Source organism: Mirounga angustirostris, unplaced genomic scaffold, assembly GCF_029215605.1.
Source record: "Mirounga angustirostris isolate CCGP_5_RB_7025 unplaced genomic scaffold, mMirAng1.0.hap1 SCAF_1, whole genome shotgun sequence".
In the NCBI taxonomy this organism is placed as follows: Eukaryota; Metazoa; Chordata; class Mammalia; order Carnivora; family Phocidae; genus Mirounga; species Mirounga angustirostris.
Window position 1 is genome coordinate 53,020,815 of NW_026991709.1, and position 12,842 is coordinate 53,033,656.

The following is a 12,842-nucleotide window of genomic DNA, read 5'->3' on the forward strand; positions in this document are numbered from 1 at the left end:
TTATTTTCCCTTTATGATTGAAAAATATCTTGAAAAGCAAAAAAGAAAATGGCATTTAATAAAATAGAGCAGAGTATCCCACTTTTTCCATATAAAATTAATTCCACAAAATGTCCTCTCAGGAAAAAAAATATATTCTGTGGTTAAATAAGTTTAAGAAACAGCACACACTCTATTATATATACCTCTCTCAGGGAACTGAAATGTAATCAGATGGGAAATTGTGCTTACCATAAATCCAGGGTGTTTATCCCCACAGAAAGAAAGGAGGGGGGGTGGCAAGGAAAAGAAAAAGAAATACAGCATAGACTATGTTAAACTTCCAAGGTTGCTACAAAAAAACAAAAACATTTTCATTTGGGAACAGAATCTATATAGTGAAGAAACATGGATTATTGGAAGAGAATGGAATAAATTGGATTAATGAATGAGTAGAGAGACAGACCAAATGACAGAGAGAAAGACAAATGGTGGAGGCAGAAAAAAGGAGAAAGAGGCACAGAGGAAATATTCTTTGAGCAGCTGCTTTAATGATGGATGCTTTGCCTTGTAATACACTTTACAAACTTTGTTTATCTCTTCAAGAATACCAATGGTTACGATCCACATTATTCTTTAAGGCATTTGGAGTCAAGTGGTGAGTGTGGGGACTACACCAACAGACTGCAAAGTAGTTCACCTCTACTAATATTACACGCATCAGGACCAATGAGGCTCTGCAAAGCCTGGCTGTAAAGAAGCCCATTTGGTTTCACTTAAACTATTAACAGCCCATAGAATTAACACATTCTAGGAAGCACTAATATAGACAGAGAAAGTCTACTAAGACTTGTCAATAAATAACAAGGACATGATTAAAGAAAGTGGAATAATTCTAACCTGATATAGATAAGAGATGAAAGAAAGAGAGAGAGGGAGGGAGGGAGGAAGAGAGAGAGGAAAAGAAAAGAAAAAAGAAAAGAAAGAAAGAAAGAAAGAAAGAAAGAAAGAAAGAAAGAAAGAAAGAAAGAAAGAAAGAAAGAAAAGAAAGAAAGAAAGAAAGAAAAGAAAGAAAGAAAGAAAGAAAAGAAAGAAAGAAAGAAAAGGAAAGAAAGAACGAGAAAGAAAGAACGAGAAAGAAAGAAAGAACGAGAAAGAAAGAAAAAGAAAGAAAGAAAGAAAGAAAGAAAGAAAGAAAGAAAGAAAGAAAGAAAGAAAGAAAGAAAGAAAGAAAAGAAAAGAAAAGAAAGGGGGAGGGAGGGAGGAAGAAAAGGGAAGAAGGGGAGGGGAGGGGAGAGGGAAACTCTCGAGTGCTCTCTCTCAAAAAGAAAAATTAATACAGTTAATTAAAAATAAAGTCTTACCCAGCAACTGATTTTGTGATTCTGATAACTGAAAGGCATTTCTATCATCATGATTATTTTTTTGTCATTGTAATCATTTGAAACTGGTTTACAATAACAATGTTCACCTTGGTTCAATGGATGGCCATAGAATGTTTACATAGAATATATTCTAATTTTAATATATTTTTAGATTTTATTTGTTAATATTTTACTAAAGATTTCTGTGCCTATGTTCATGAGGGATATTAATCTGTGTTTTTCTTATCTTGTAATATCCTTTTTAGGTTTTGGTATCAGGGATATGACCAAAATGCACATCAGGAAGAGTGTTCTCTTCCTCTATATTTTAGAAAAGTTTGTGTGAGATTAGTAGACATTCTCTTCCTTAGATGTTTAATAGAATTCATAAAAACATATGCTCCTGGAGTTTTCTTGTGGCTGATTACAAATATCAATTTCATTGATATAGAGCTATTCAGATATTCTGTTTATTCTTGAGTCTGCTTTGGTAATGTAGGTCTATCAATAAATTAATTCATTTTATCTAAATAGTCAAATTTACTAGCATAAAATTGTTTATAACATTCCCATATTATCCTTGTGGTGATGTCCCATTTTCATTCCTGGTATTCATAATTACTAGGGGTTTTTCTCTTTTTCTTTTGTGCTGCCTTGTTATAGTTTTATTGATTTTCTTAATCTGTTCAAAGAACTAGCTTCTGTTTCTTTGTTGATTTTCTCTATTATAGTTTGTCCACTTTAAAATTCATTAATTTTTGCTTTCATCTTTGTTAATTGCTTTCTTCTTACTTTGGATTTAACTTGCTCTTGTTTTTCTACTTTCTTAAGCTGGAAACTAAGTCATTAATTTTTAAACCTTTTTTGTATTTTCTAATACAGTTGACCCTTGAAAGACATGGGTTTGAACTGCATGGATCCACTTATACATGGATTTTTTTCAGTAAATACTGTAAATATATTTTCTTTTCCTTATGATACTCTTAAAAACATTTTGTTTTCCCTAGCTTACTTTACTGTAAGAGCACAGTATATAATACATGTATGAAATAGGTGTTAATGGACTGTTTATCAGTAAAGCTTCCAGTCAACAGTAGGCTATTAAGTTATCTTTTGGGGAGTCAAAAGTTATACAAGGTTTTTCAACTGTGCATGGGGTTGGCACCCCTAATCTCCACATTGTTCAAGGGTCAACTGTATAAGCACTTAACATTACAAATTTTCCTCTAAATACCATGTTAGCTGCATTCCACAAATTTTTGTCTGTCTTTTTTTTTTAGCACAAATTTATTTACTAACCAAAGGGATGATCCTAATTAAATCAACACTTTGAAATAGATGCCTGTAAAATGTTTGTGATAAAGATAATTGAACACAGTAATGAAAAAAAAAAAAAGCAGTATGGAGATTTGCTCATTGAACTGAGCTTGTTCATCCTCACAGCTAATTCCTGTCCACAATGATGGTGGAATTTTTACTCTACTTTTTCATAGACCCAAGTACAGGTGACATTATTCATGACTCATTCCACCACTAATTTCCCATTTTCCAATTTCTTGTGATTGTGCTTTCCTTCCCATCCCATTCCTGATGTTGAACCAACGCGCCGTCTGTGAAGTTGCAGACAGTCTGAGTTTTTCTGCCATCAGCTGTAGTTTCTTCAAACTTCTCTCCCAGGTTACATGAAAACTGTTGTTTTCAAAGTGCTCTCAGTTTTTATGGTGAGGTTTTTGCCATCAGAAGAGATGATATAATCTGGTTTGGCCATTGCACCCACTTTTCGCAGAGCCATTCCCACTCCTACTTCCTTCATGTATTCATCAAAGCCTTTGTTTTCCACTAAGCGCCAATCTTCCTACCAGCTGCTGAACGGTGGCCAATGGTGGGCGTGGGCCGGCAGGCCTAGTAAGCAGAACAGAGTGGGGCATCGGGAGCGTGGCTTCCGACCCGCCTGCGCCCGTGGCTCTTTATAAGAGCGGTGCACGCCGGGTGGCCCTGTTTGTCTTAATTTAACTTTTTTTTTTATGTTATGTTAGTCACCGCATAGTACATCATTAGTTTTTGATGTAGTGTTCCATGATTCATTGTTGTGTATAACACCCAGCACTCCATGCAATACGTGCCCTCCTTAATACCCATCACTGGGCTACCCCATCCCTCCACCCCCCTCCCCTCTAAAACCTTCAGTTTGTTTCCCGGAGTCCATAGTGCTTCATGGTTCATCTCCCCCTCTAATATCCCCCCTTCATTTTTCCCTCCCTTCTCCTAACGTCCTCCAAGCTTTCCTTATGTTCCACAAGTAAGTGAAACCATATGATAATTGACTTTCTCTGCTTAACTTATTTCACTTAGCATAATCTCCTCCAGTTCCATTCATGTTGATGCAAATGCTGGGTATTCATCCTTTCTGATGGCTGAGTAATACTCCATTTTATTTGGAAATAATTTCAAGTTTACAGAAAACTTGCACAACTAAGAATAGTATCAAAACACATGAATATCCAATGCACATACTGTTAATATTTTATTCCATTTACTTTATCATTTGCTGTATCTCTTCATAATACTTTTTTTAAATTCCAGTATAGTTAACATACAGTGTTATATTAGTTTCAAGTGTACAATATAGTGATTCAACCTACTATACCTTCATTACTCAGTGATCATCACAGTAAGGGTGCTCTTAATACCTTTCACCTATTGCACCTATTCCCCCATCCACCTCCCCTCTGGTAACCACCAGTTTGTTCTTTATATTTAAGAGTCTTTTTTTTTGTCTTTTTCTTTGTTCATTTGTTTTGTTTCTTAAATTCCACATATGATTGAAACTATATGGTATTTGTCTTTCTCTGACTTATTTCACTTAGCATTATACTTTCTAGATCCATCCATTTTGTCGCAAATGTCAAGATTGTGTTTTTTATGGCTGGGTAATATTCCATTGTCTATATAAACCACTTCTTCTTTATCCATTCATCTACTGACTCTTGGGCTGCTTCCATATGTTGCCTATTGTAAATACTGCTGCAATAAACATAGGGGTGCATATATCTTTTTGGATTAGTGTTTTTGTATTCTTTGGGTAAATATCCAGTAGTGGAATTACTGGATTGTATGGTAATTCAATTTTTAATTTTTTGAGGAAACCCCAAACCAGTCTGCATTCCCACCAGCAGTGCACAAGGGTTCCTATTTCTCCACATCCTCACCAACATTTGTTTCTTGTGTTTTTGATTTTAGCCATTCTGACAGGTGTGAGGTGGTATCTCATTGTTTTGATTTGCATTGCCCTGATGATTAGTGTTGAACACTTTCTCACGTGTCTGTTGGCCATCTGCATGTCTTCTTTGGAAATGTCTGTTCATGCCTTCTGTACATTTTTAAATGGATTATTGTTATTTTGTGTGTGTGCATGTTGAGTTGTGTAAGTTCTTTATATATTTTGGATCCTAACCCCTTATTAGGTATGTCATTTGCAAATATCTTCTCCCATTCAGTAGGCTGTCTTTTTGTTTTGTTGGTTGTTTCCTTTGCTGTGCATAAGCTTTTTATTTTGATGTGGTCCTAATAGTTTATTTCTACTTTTGTTTCCCTTGCCTTAGGAGACATATTTAGAAAAAAGTTGCTATGGTCAATGTCAGAGAAATGACTGCCTATGTTCTCTTCTAGGATTTTTATGGTTTCAGGTCTCACATTTAGGTCTTTAACTATATAAGCACTTAACATTACAAATTTTCCTCTAAGTACAGTGTTAGCTGTATTCCACAAATTTTGATAGATTGCATTTTCATTAAGTTAGAAATATTTTCTAATTTCTTCTGGCTTATTCTTAAAACTATAGCTGATTCTTAAAACCATGGATTATTTACAAATGCACTGCTTAATATCATAATTACTCTACAGATATGGACCCAACAATTCTTCTCCTCTCCATACATGCATGCTACTGCTCACATCAAGAGATGGCGATTGTTTATCTTACCTCTGAATCCACACTGGCCTTGTTGACTGGTTTTGACCAACAGAATGCAGCAGAAGTTACGCTGTGCTAGTTCCATGTTGAGTCACCCTAATTTGTAATTGAGCTGATTTGTTTTGTTTGAGCTGTTTGGATTTGTTTAAGCTTTACCTAAATTCTAGTAATCAGTGGCTTCCAATATTTTAATGGCAGAATCAGAATTGTGATTTGAACACCAGTAATGCTTCAAAGGTCTCTCTATGCTTTATAATCTACCCATCAGCTTTTAAGACCTCTCTGGAGTCCCTTTGCTCTGTCCCAAGCTCTGAACATCTTTCTCCAGCTTACCGTCCTGCCCCTAGCTTTCAGTGGGCCACTGCCTCGAAATTAGTAAATTCCTGGTGTACCAGAAAGATTTCTCTCAGCTCTCCTGCTCTGCCTCCAGCCTTCAGGGCACTACAGGTGACATACATTTTGATTTGCCCTTAACCCTAAGAAGATATTGTGTGCCTCAAGGTAATTTTCTTAGCTCCCCTGTGATGCCCCCACCCTTCAGCATGTTGTCTCTGTACTCTCAATAGGCCAAAATTGGAAGGCAGGTATAGCTTTGCTCTCTGACTAGGGCTTCTTAGGGTTTAATCCAACCAACGAACCAGAATGCTTTGTTAAATGTTTATTAAAAGTTCACCTGGTTTCATTCTACCCAGTTTAAGGTGGGTAGATGCCTCCTTTGCCATTCCCCAAGGGACAACAGCAGCCATGAGTCTTACTCAGCTAGGAAGGACTGATCCCTTTCTAGAATTTAATTCACTTATGATTAATTAGCTCTTTGCTATTAGAATTTGTAGGGTTGTTCTCACAGTGGAAACAGTCTTTTGCAACTTTTTACCTCAAAATAGGAAGCAGAAGTCCTTGTACTTAAATATATTAAGATCCATACCTTTTTGCTCAACAGATTAGCAATCATAAATGAGCTCTCAGTACCTACTCCAACTTCTTTCCTGCTTACTAGCTATACAACTAGAGTGACTAATGCCCTCCTTCTGGTCCAGTTCATAAACCAATCCTCACCGGGGCAGTAGATCAGCAACCTTACTGCCTTGCCTACCAGCCTCTAGTTATATGTACAGGGATGAAGGTGGAAGGTATAGGGTTAGAGTCTGTTTATGGGATTAGCCTGGGTGACCATACATTAATTTACCAATAGTTCTCCACATCACAAAAACCTTTCCTGATACCTACTGTATTGCTTCTATTTATAGGACTCATTTTATTTGTTTTCCATCTGACATTTCGATGAAATTAGTACCACACCCTGGGCTCCAACCTACATCGCCAGTATAATGATGTTACCTAAACTTTGCCAGCCACCCAGAGTCTTACACCTATCATCTCCATATATACCAACCACAAACCAGCACCCTGCTATTGTAAAGAATGGATCTCCTGAAAACATAATACTGTGCTCACCTAATTAAGCATTACCCACCCATATTTTCCTCCAATATTTTATACAGAACTTGTGAGATTTTCTTATTACTATCTTCCCAGCGTAGTGTGTGGCACCAAGCACTCATTCAATAAACATCATTATTATTTAATTAGAGATATTTTTGGCTAAAATTTGTATCTATATCAAAGGTAAGGTGGGCATGGCAGACAGATGAAGGAACACAGTTCAGGGATGAGTCTTACCACCATAATTAGGATTGGCTTCACTATAAAATCAGTTATCCCAGTAATAGTCAAAAGTAGATTCCCTTTCTCTGTATACTACTCCAAGGTATGGTTCAATGGTTAGGTTTCTGGTTTGAATTCTAATGTTTAGAATTCAGATGTGAAACTGGGTGAGGTGAGATGAGTCTATGCAGAAGTAATGTCAACTATCAAGTACAGAGACAAAATCTAATAGCTGAGCTGCCAGGTGTTGGATTAAATGGTACTGTCAATTAAGATGACAAGCCAAAAACGAAAACGGTCAAGCCTTTAATCATTTACTGTGATAGTATAAGCAAGAAGTCAAATCAGAGTAAGTGCCAGCTCCCTCACTATTCCATTTTTCTCCATGGATCACCACTGAGTCACGGTCAGGTGGATCAGCCCAGATATGGGGAATCATCTCCCTGCCAAAATGGTCCCAAATAAAAAGCTCCTGAAATTTTAAGAACCTAGAGGCCAGAAGGAGGAGCAGTGGGAAGGGTTAGAAATGGAAAAGTACCAAGAACTGGGTCAGAATGGAGAATACTGTCTGCACGGCTTTCCTCCCTCCACTGGATAAAGAGGTCTTAGCAGAGGTACTAAGAGAACAGTTCTGCCAACATACCCCAGTAAAGAGGCCCCTGAATGGAGGCACCTGGGCTAGGAACCCAGAAATGCATGAGAGCATGGCAGCTAACCAGGCGCTGGAGTCTTTGACTGGAACTCCCTTCAGAGACTACAATGTATTGGCTGGGCACCAAGCCTGGTGTGGGGAGGGCAGCTTTCCCTTTGAGTCTCTGTTATTTCCTGTGGTCAAGTCTAAAAAAAAAAATCACACCACAGGTTTTTGCCTGGGAGCTCCACTCTCATCATCTACCAGTAATAAGGAGGAATTAAAGTGGATAGTAACCTAGAGACTCCACAGGCCCACTCAGTTACACAGCCCTGAGGGCCTGGTCTCCTGTCAGGGGCTGGAGGTAATTCAGCACTTAGAAAAGTTCTTTTCTGGGGTACCTGGATACCTCAGTCAGTTAAGTGTCCAACTCTTGATTTCAGTTCAGGTCATGATCTCAGAGTCCTGGGGCCAAGCCCCATGTCGGTCTCCCTGCTCAGCGGAGAGTCTGCTTGTCTCCTTCTCCATCTGCCCCTCCCCTAGCTCTCTCTCTCTCTTTCTGAAATAAGTAAATCTGAAAGAAAGAAAAGAAGAAAGAAAGAAAAAGAAAGAAAGAAAGAAAGAAGGGAGGGAGGGAGGGAGGGAGGGAGGAAAGGAAGGAAGGAAGGAAGGAAGGAAGGAAGGAAGGAAGGAAGGAAGGAAGGAAGGAAGGAAGAAAGAAAGAAAGAAAGAAAGAAAGAAAGAAAGAAAGAAAGAAAGAAAGAAAGAAAGAAAGGTTCTTTTCTAAGTAAGTCCCTGTGGCATTCTGTCCTATCTAAAGAAACTGAGCCTTGTAGCCCACTGCATACATATGCAGGAACTAATCTAGGGGAAAGGGGGAAATTCTGGGATGGTTTGTGAAATTATCTAAAAGGCAGTGAGATCTTTGAGATTAAAAGCACTGGTATTGTTATGATTCTCACAATAAATTAGAATTAAAACCTAGAGTCATCTTCATTATAATCATTATCACTTAGTACTTTGTATCCATGGATATTAAATACTAAAAACTCAAACAACAGCTTCAAAAGATGTAGCTCCTGTCCTGAGACAACTAACATTTTACAGATGCGCTTAGGCCCTGGGCTTGGGGGTTGGATGGGAGCCCTGAGAGAACATGACTGTGCTGGTTAATGTAAACAATAATACAATAAATGAACAGCATGAGTCCCCATTGAAGGCAGTCTCACATAAAAGTTTAGTTTCTTTTAAAGACACAATAGGCATTCTTTTACTATGACATATAACAGATTCGGGACAATAGAGCCTTAGTTTTGTTTGATATATCAAAAAAGAAAGGTACAGAGGTATAGAGCCTTGAACAGCGATTCTGGATAATGTATGAAGTACTTGAGACAGTAAATCACATTTTAATGGGATTTGTAATGAAAATGCCATGGAAGGATAATAGTCTAAGGGTCTCTGTCATACTATGTAACTAACAGTAGTAATTGTCAGTGATTATTTCTAGAGTCAATGCCCTATAAAAGCATGACATGCAGAAAGAAGTGTGCAATCCTGACATTATCCTTGGTAAAAGGCTGGTATCCAATACTGTGTGCCTGGCAGAGGGAAGAGCAAGTATATGAATATTTAGATAGGAAAGAGAGGAAATCATTCCATTTCTAAGACATTTTTTCCTGAATTTCTTTTCAGAAATAAATACTAGAGCTCTACTGCCTGTCCAAATACCTAGTTGCTGTCTATGGGGGAGGAGGGAGGAAACACTGCCTTGAAAATGGCCATCAGGTAAAGTCATATAAGTTAGGCTTGGCTAGAAACTTTTTTTTTTTTTTTTTTTTTAGTTTTTCTGTTTTTAACCAAAGGAAAGTTTATTTTTCTGATGGTTTTATGGACACTGTTTTCTGCAAATATCATCTATAGCCCTGGCTTTCATTTTACATTCACTAGAAACAATTCCCACTTCATTTCACAATCATCAAAAAATACAAAGTGTCTTTTGGATTCACTAAGGGTTCCCAGTGAACTGATAAGTTCTAAATGAGTCTCTAGTAGTATCTCATTAGGTCAGTGAAGCTATTAAATAGATGACATTTAGACTGAACCAAAGAGCCAGAGCATTACAAATCCCACTTGGATTAAAGTTTCCAAGAAAGCATTAGTTAACCCATTCCTGAGTATCATCCTTGCAGAAGAAAGCTCACAGCTGATGATTCTGTGGTGGATTACCTCCAGCCCCTGACAGGAGACTAGGCCCTCAGGGCTGTGTAACTGAGTGGGCCTGTGGAGTCTCTAGGTTACTATCCACCTTAGAATTCTTAGACCAACCCTGAAATGTTCAAAAACAGGCAAAAGATTTCAAGAGAAAAAAAGCAAACAACTCAATATTAGAGACAAGACTATTTGTTAGCTAATCCAAGTGAATTCTTATTTTACTCTTAATATCATTGAGTAAGACTAGGTATTATAGGATGGAATAGTCCTAGCAGTCATCTTGCCAGTGCATATATAAGCTGTAAACACTAGATTTTTCATAAAGCTTAAATATTCAGCTTGGTAATTACAGTAATTGCATTGTTCACTCAAAGGAAAATTTCCATTAATTTGTCTTTCCATGTATGTTTGCCTTCCTTTTGTGCCATGGTTTTGCAGTGAGAAATCTTCGAAACAGTGCAATGCCTAAATACTGGAATTAAGAATTTAATTCTGCTCACTATTTCTCATTTTGTTATTTTCCCCCTGTATTCCAGATATTCACTGTAATGCTTTTTTTTACCAGAGCCTTTTGAGAGCAAAAGGCAGGCTCCCATTTCCCAGCATTTAGTCACACAGTTTGATAAATGTTAAATCATCTTCCTGTTCTAAATAAACATTTGTTGTGTCCTAAATATAATTTAAAAATCCCATTTCATCTTATTATGAAGCTGACATTTTCAACATTTATTTTGTATCAACTATAAATTTTAAAATCACAATCCCATGGAGCAAATAGGACATGTATATAGTTTATTAGAATACAAAGTCAGCAGGCGTTTTTAGGAAAATCCAAAGTCCTTCCTTGTTCTAAGGTAGGAAAGCTTCAAACTGGTTGAGGAGCTCAAGATAGCTCACTAAGAACATCGAATTTGAGACAGGATTTGGAAACGGATTCGATTTCAATGCAATACTCTCTATGTATTTCATTTTTCTTATTTTGTATGATAAAAAGATTCAAACATCCTATCAAAAGATACAAAACAAGAAAGCAGGATTCACAGGTTTTATCTGGCCCTCTGTGGATATACAGCATTCATTAAAATTGTATACAGTTGATTCTATTTTTCACATAGCAGTATCACAAGATGAAGAGATCATGTTCATAATTATTGGGAAACAGGTACTACAAACGAACAAGTATTACCTTTACCTAAATATGCGCTCCGTTGGCTGACTTGTTAGTTTTCAAAGAACATCCTGCTAATCTTTTATTGATTCCATTATCCCCAAAAAAAGAAATCTCTGACTAAAAGTGCACCTTACTGAAATGAGCCTGAAATAGAAAGATTTGCATGAATGGCCTCATCGAGACCTGCACACTAGCCACAGGCCAGGGGAACTCTATCACAATAATGCTGCTTCCCCTAGTTTCTGCTTTCCAATCTCACAAAACTCCAAAGTTACTGACAATAGCATTTACTGCAGCAAATTTATTATGCCCTTTAAACTCCCACAAGTCGGATGTACAGTACACGATACAAACAAAATATACACTAGACGTGTATTTACCTCATCCCAGAATGTCATATCCATTTTAAATATGATACCTCAGGGTTCCTAAGAAGACAATCAGGAATCAGAGGATGTATCACGCCTTATCTTCCCCCACATCTTAGCTGAGTAATCTCAGAGAAAGCTCAGTGGGGACATTTATTCAGCACAAAAATGTTCTGAGTGCCTGCTCAGAGCCAAGACCTGAAAATGCAGCATGAACCAAAGAAGCCGAAAACCCCCTCTTCCCATTTACACTCCAGTGGGGGGAGCTGACAGCAATCTACGTGCCTAGGTGAGGGTGCACAATGGGTACACACACAGCACAGCGGAAGGTACGATGAGCTGCAGAAAAAGCAACCTAAGCCAGGTAGGCAGGCAGGTGTGTTATGGCCTAGACAGGGCACAGGGCTCTCAGTAACGGGCTCCCTGTGTCCCCACACTGCAGAAAGTGAGAGAGTGGGCCTGGAACCCTGGGGAAGAGCACTCCGGTCAGAGTGGCACACTTTACGATGTAGGCAGAAAAGCAGGACAGCCGGGGGGCCAGGCCAAGTGAGAAGGCTGGGTGGGGGAGGTAAGAGATGGGGTCAGAAAGGAAGAAACAGATGTCACCACCCACTCATATTTGTATTTTGTTCTTTTTCATGTACAGTCTCACTAGTGTTACATTCTTCCAGACTCTCTTTACTTCTTTCGTTGTTCTCCTTCCTGAGTACAAAGTTTAATTAATCTGCAGTGAATATGAAAAGGTCTGAACTCATCCAGTGTGAGGGCAGAATTGGTAATGAGATGGAAGGAAACCACTCATTTATTCCATCTCTGCTTAAGCTTTGGGCAATGGGCTGCTCCCTTTTCAGGAGCCCCTTTCAAATCCCTGCCTCCTAGGCCCTCCCAGACCCTCAGCTAGTCATTCAGGTTTTGCAATCCAAGAAGAATATGTTCTCCAATACATCATGGCCCTGCATCTTTGGAAACCAGCCAGACTAACTAACCCAGAAATGAAAAAAAGACCTGTCTTGCATGGTATATACTTCAAAGACGGGCTGGCCCAGAGCAAAATGGAGGAGGAATTCAGAGGCCTCATTAGGATGGTGACTCTGCTCTCTGAAAAGGAGCCACTAGCTACAAATCATCAGAATCCTGCTCTTTCTGCTCCCTGTCAAGGGAGAGCTCTATTCCATTACCTGCACTGGACAGTGAGCAGGAATGGTGAAGGCAACAGGGAAAACAGTCAGAAATCCACCTGCCCAAATGCCACGAATTTCTATGTAAAAGAGAGACAGGAGATTTTTAAATAAATTTTAACGTGGATAGAAATGCAAATTTGGGGGCACCTGGGTGGCTCAGTCGGTTAAGCGGTTAAGCATGTGCCTTTGGCTCAGGTCAGTCATGATCCCAGGGTCCTGGGATGGAGACTGCATCCGGGCTCCTTGCTCAGCAGGGAGGCTGCTTCTCCCTCTACCTGCCGCTCCCTCTGCTTCTG

General features: G+C 38.5%; 1 long non-coding RNA gene and 1 pseudogene across 1 annotated transcript in view; both read right to left on the reverse strand.

Moving 5' to 3' along the window:
• The window catches only part of LOC123863354 (uncharacterized), a 334,785-nt gene that overhangs the window by 229,139 nt on the left and 92,804 nt on the right, over positions 1 to 12,842 (reverse strand). The gene's annotated exons all lie outside the window — the stretch shown is intronic.
• On the reverse strand, positions 2,388 to 3,271 carry LOC123834834 (fatty acid-binding protein 5-like; annotated as a pseudogene).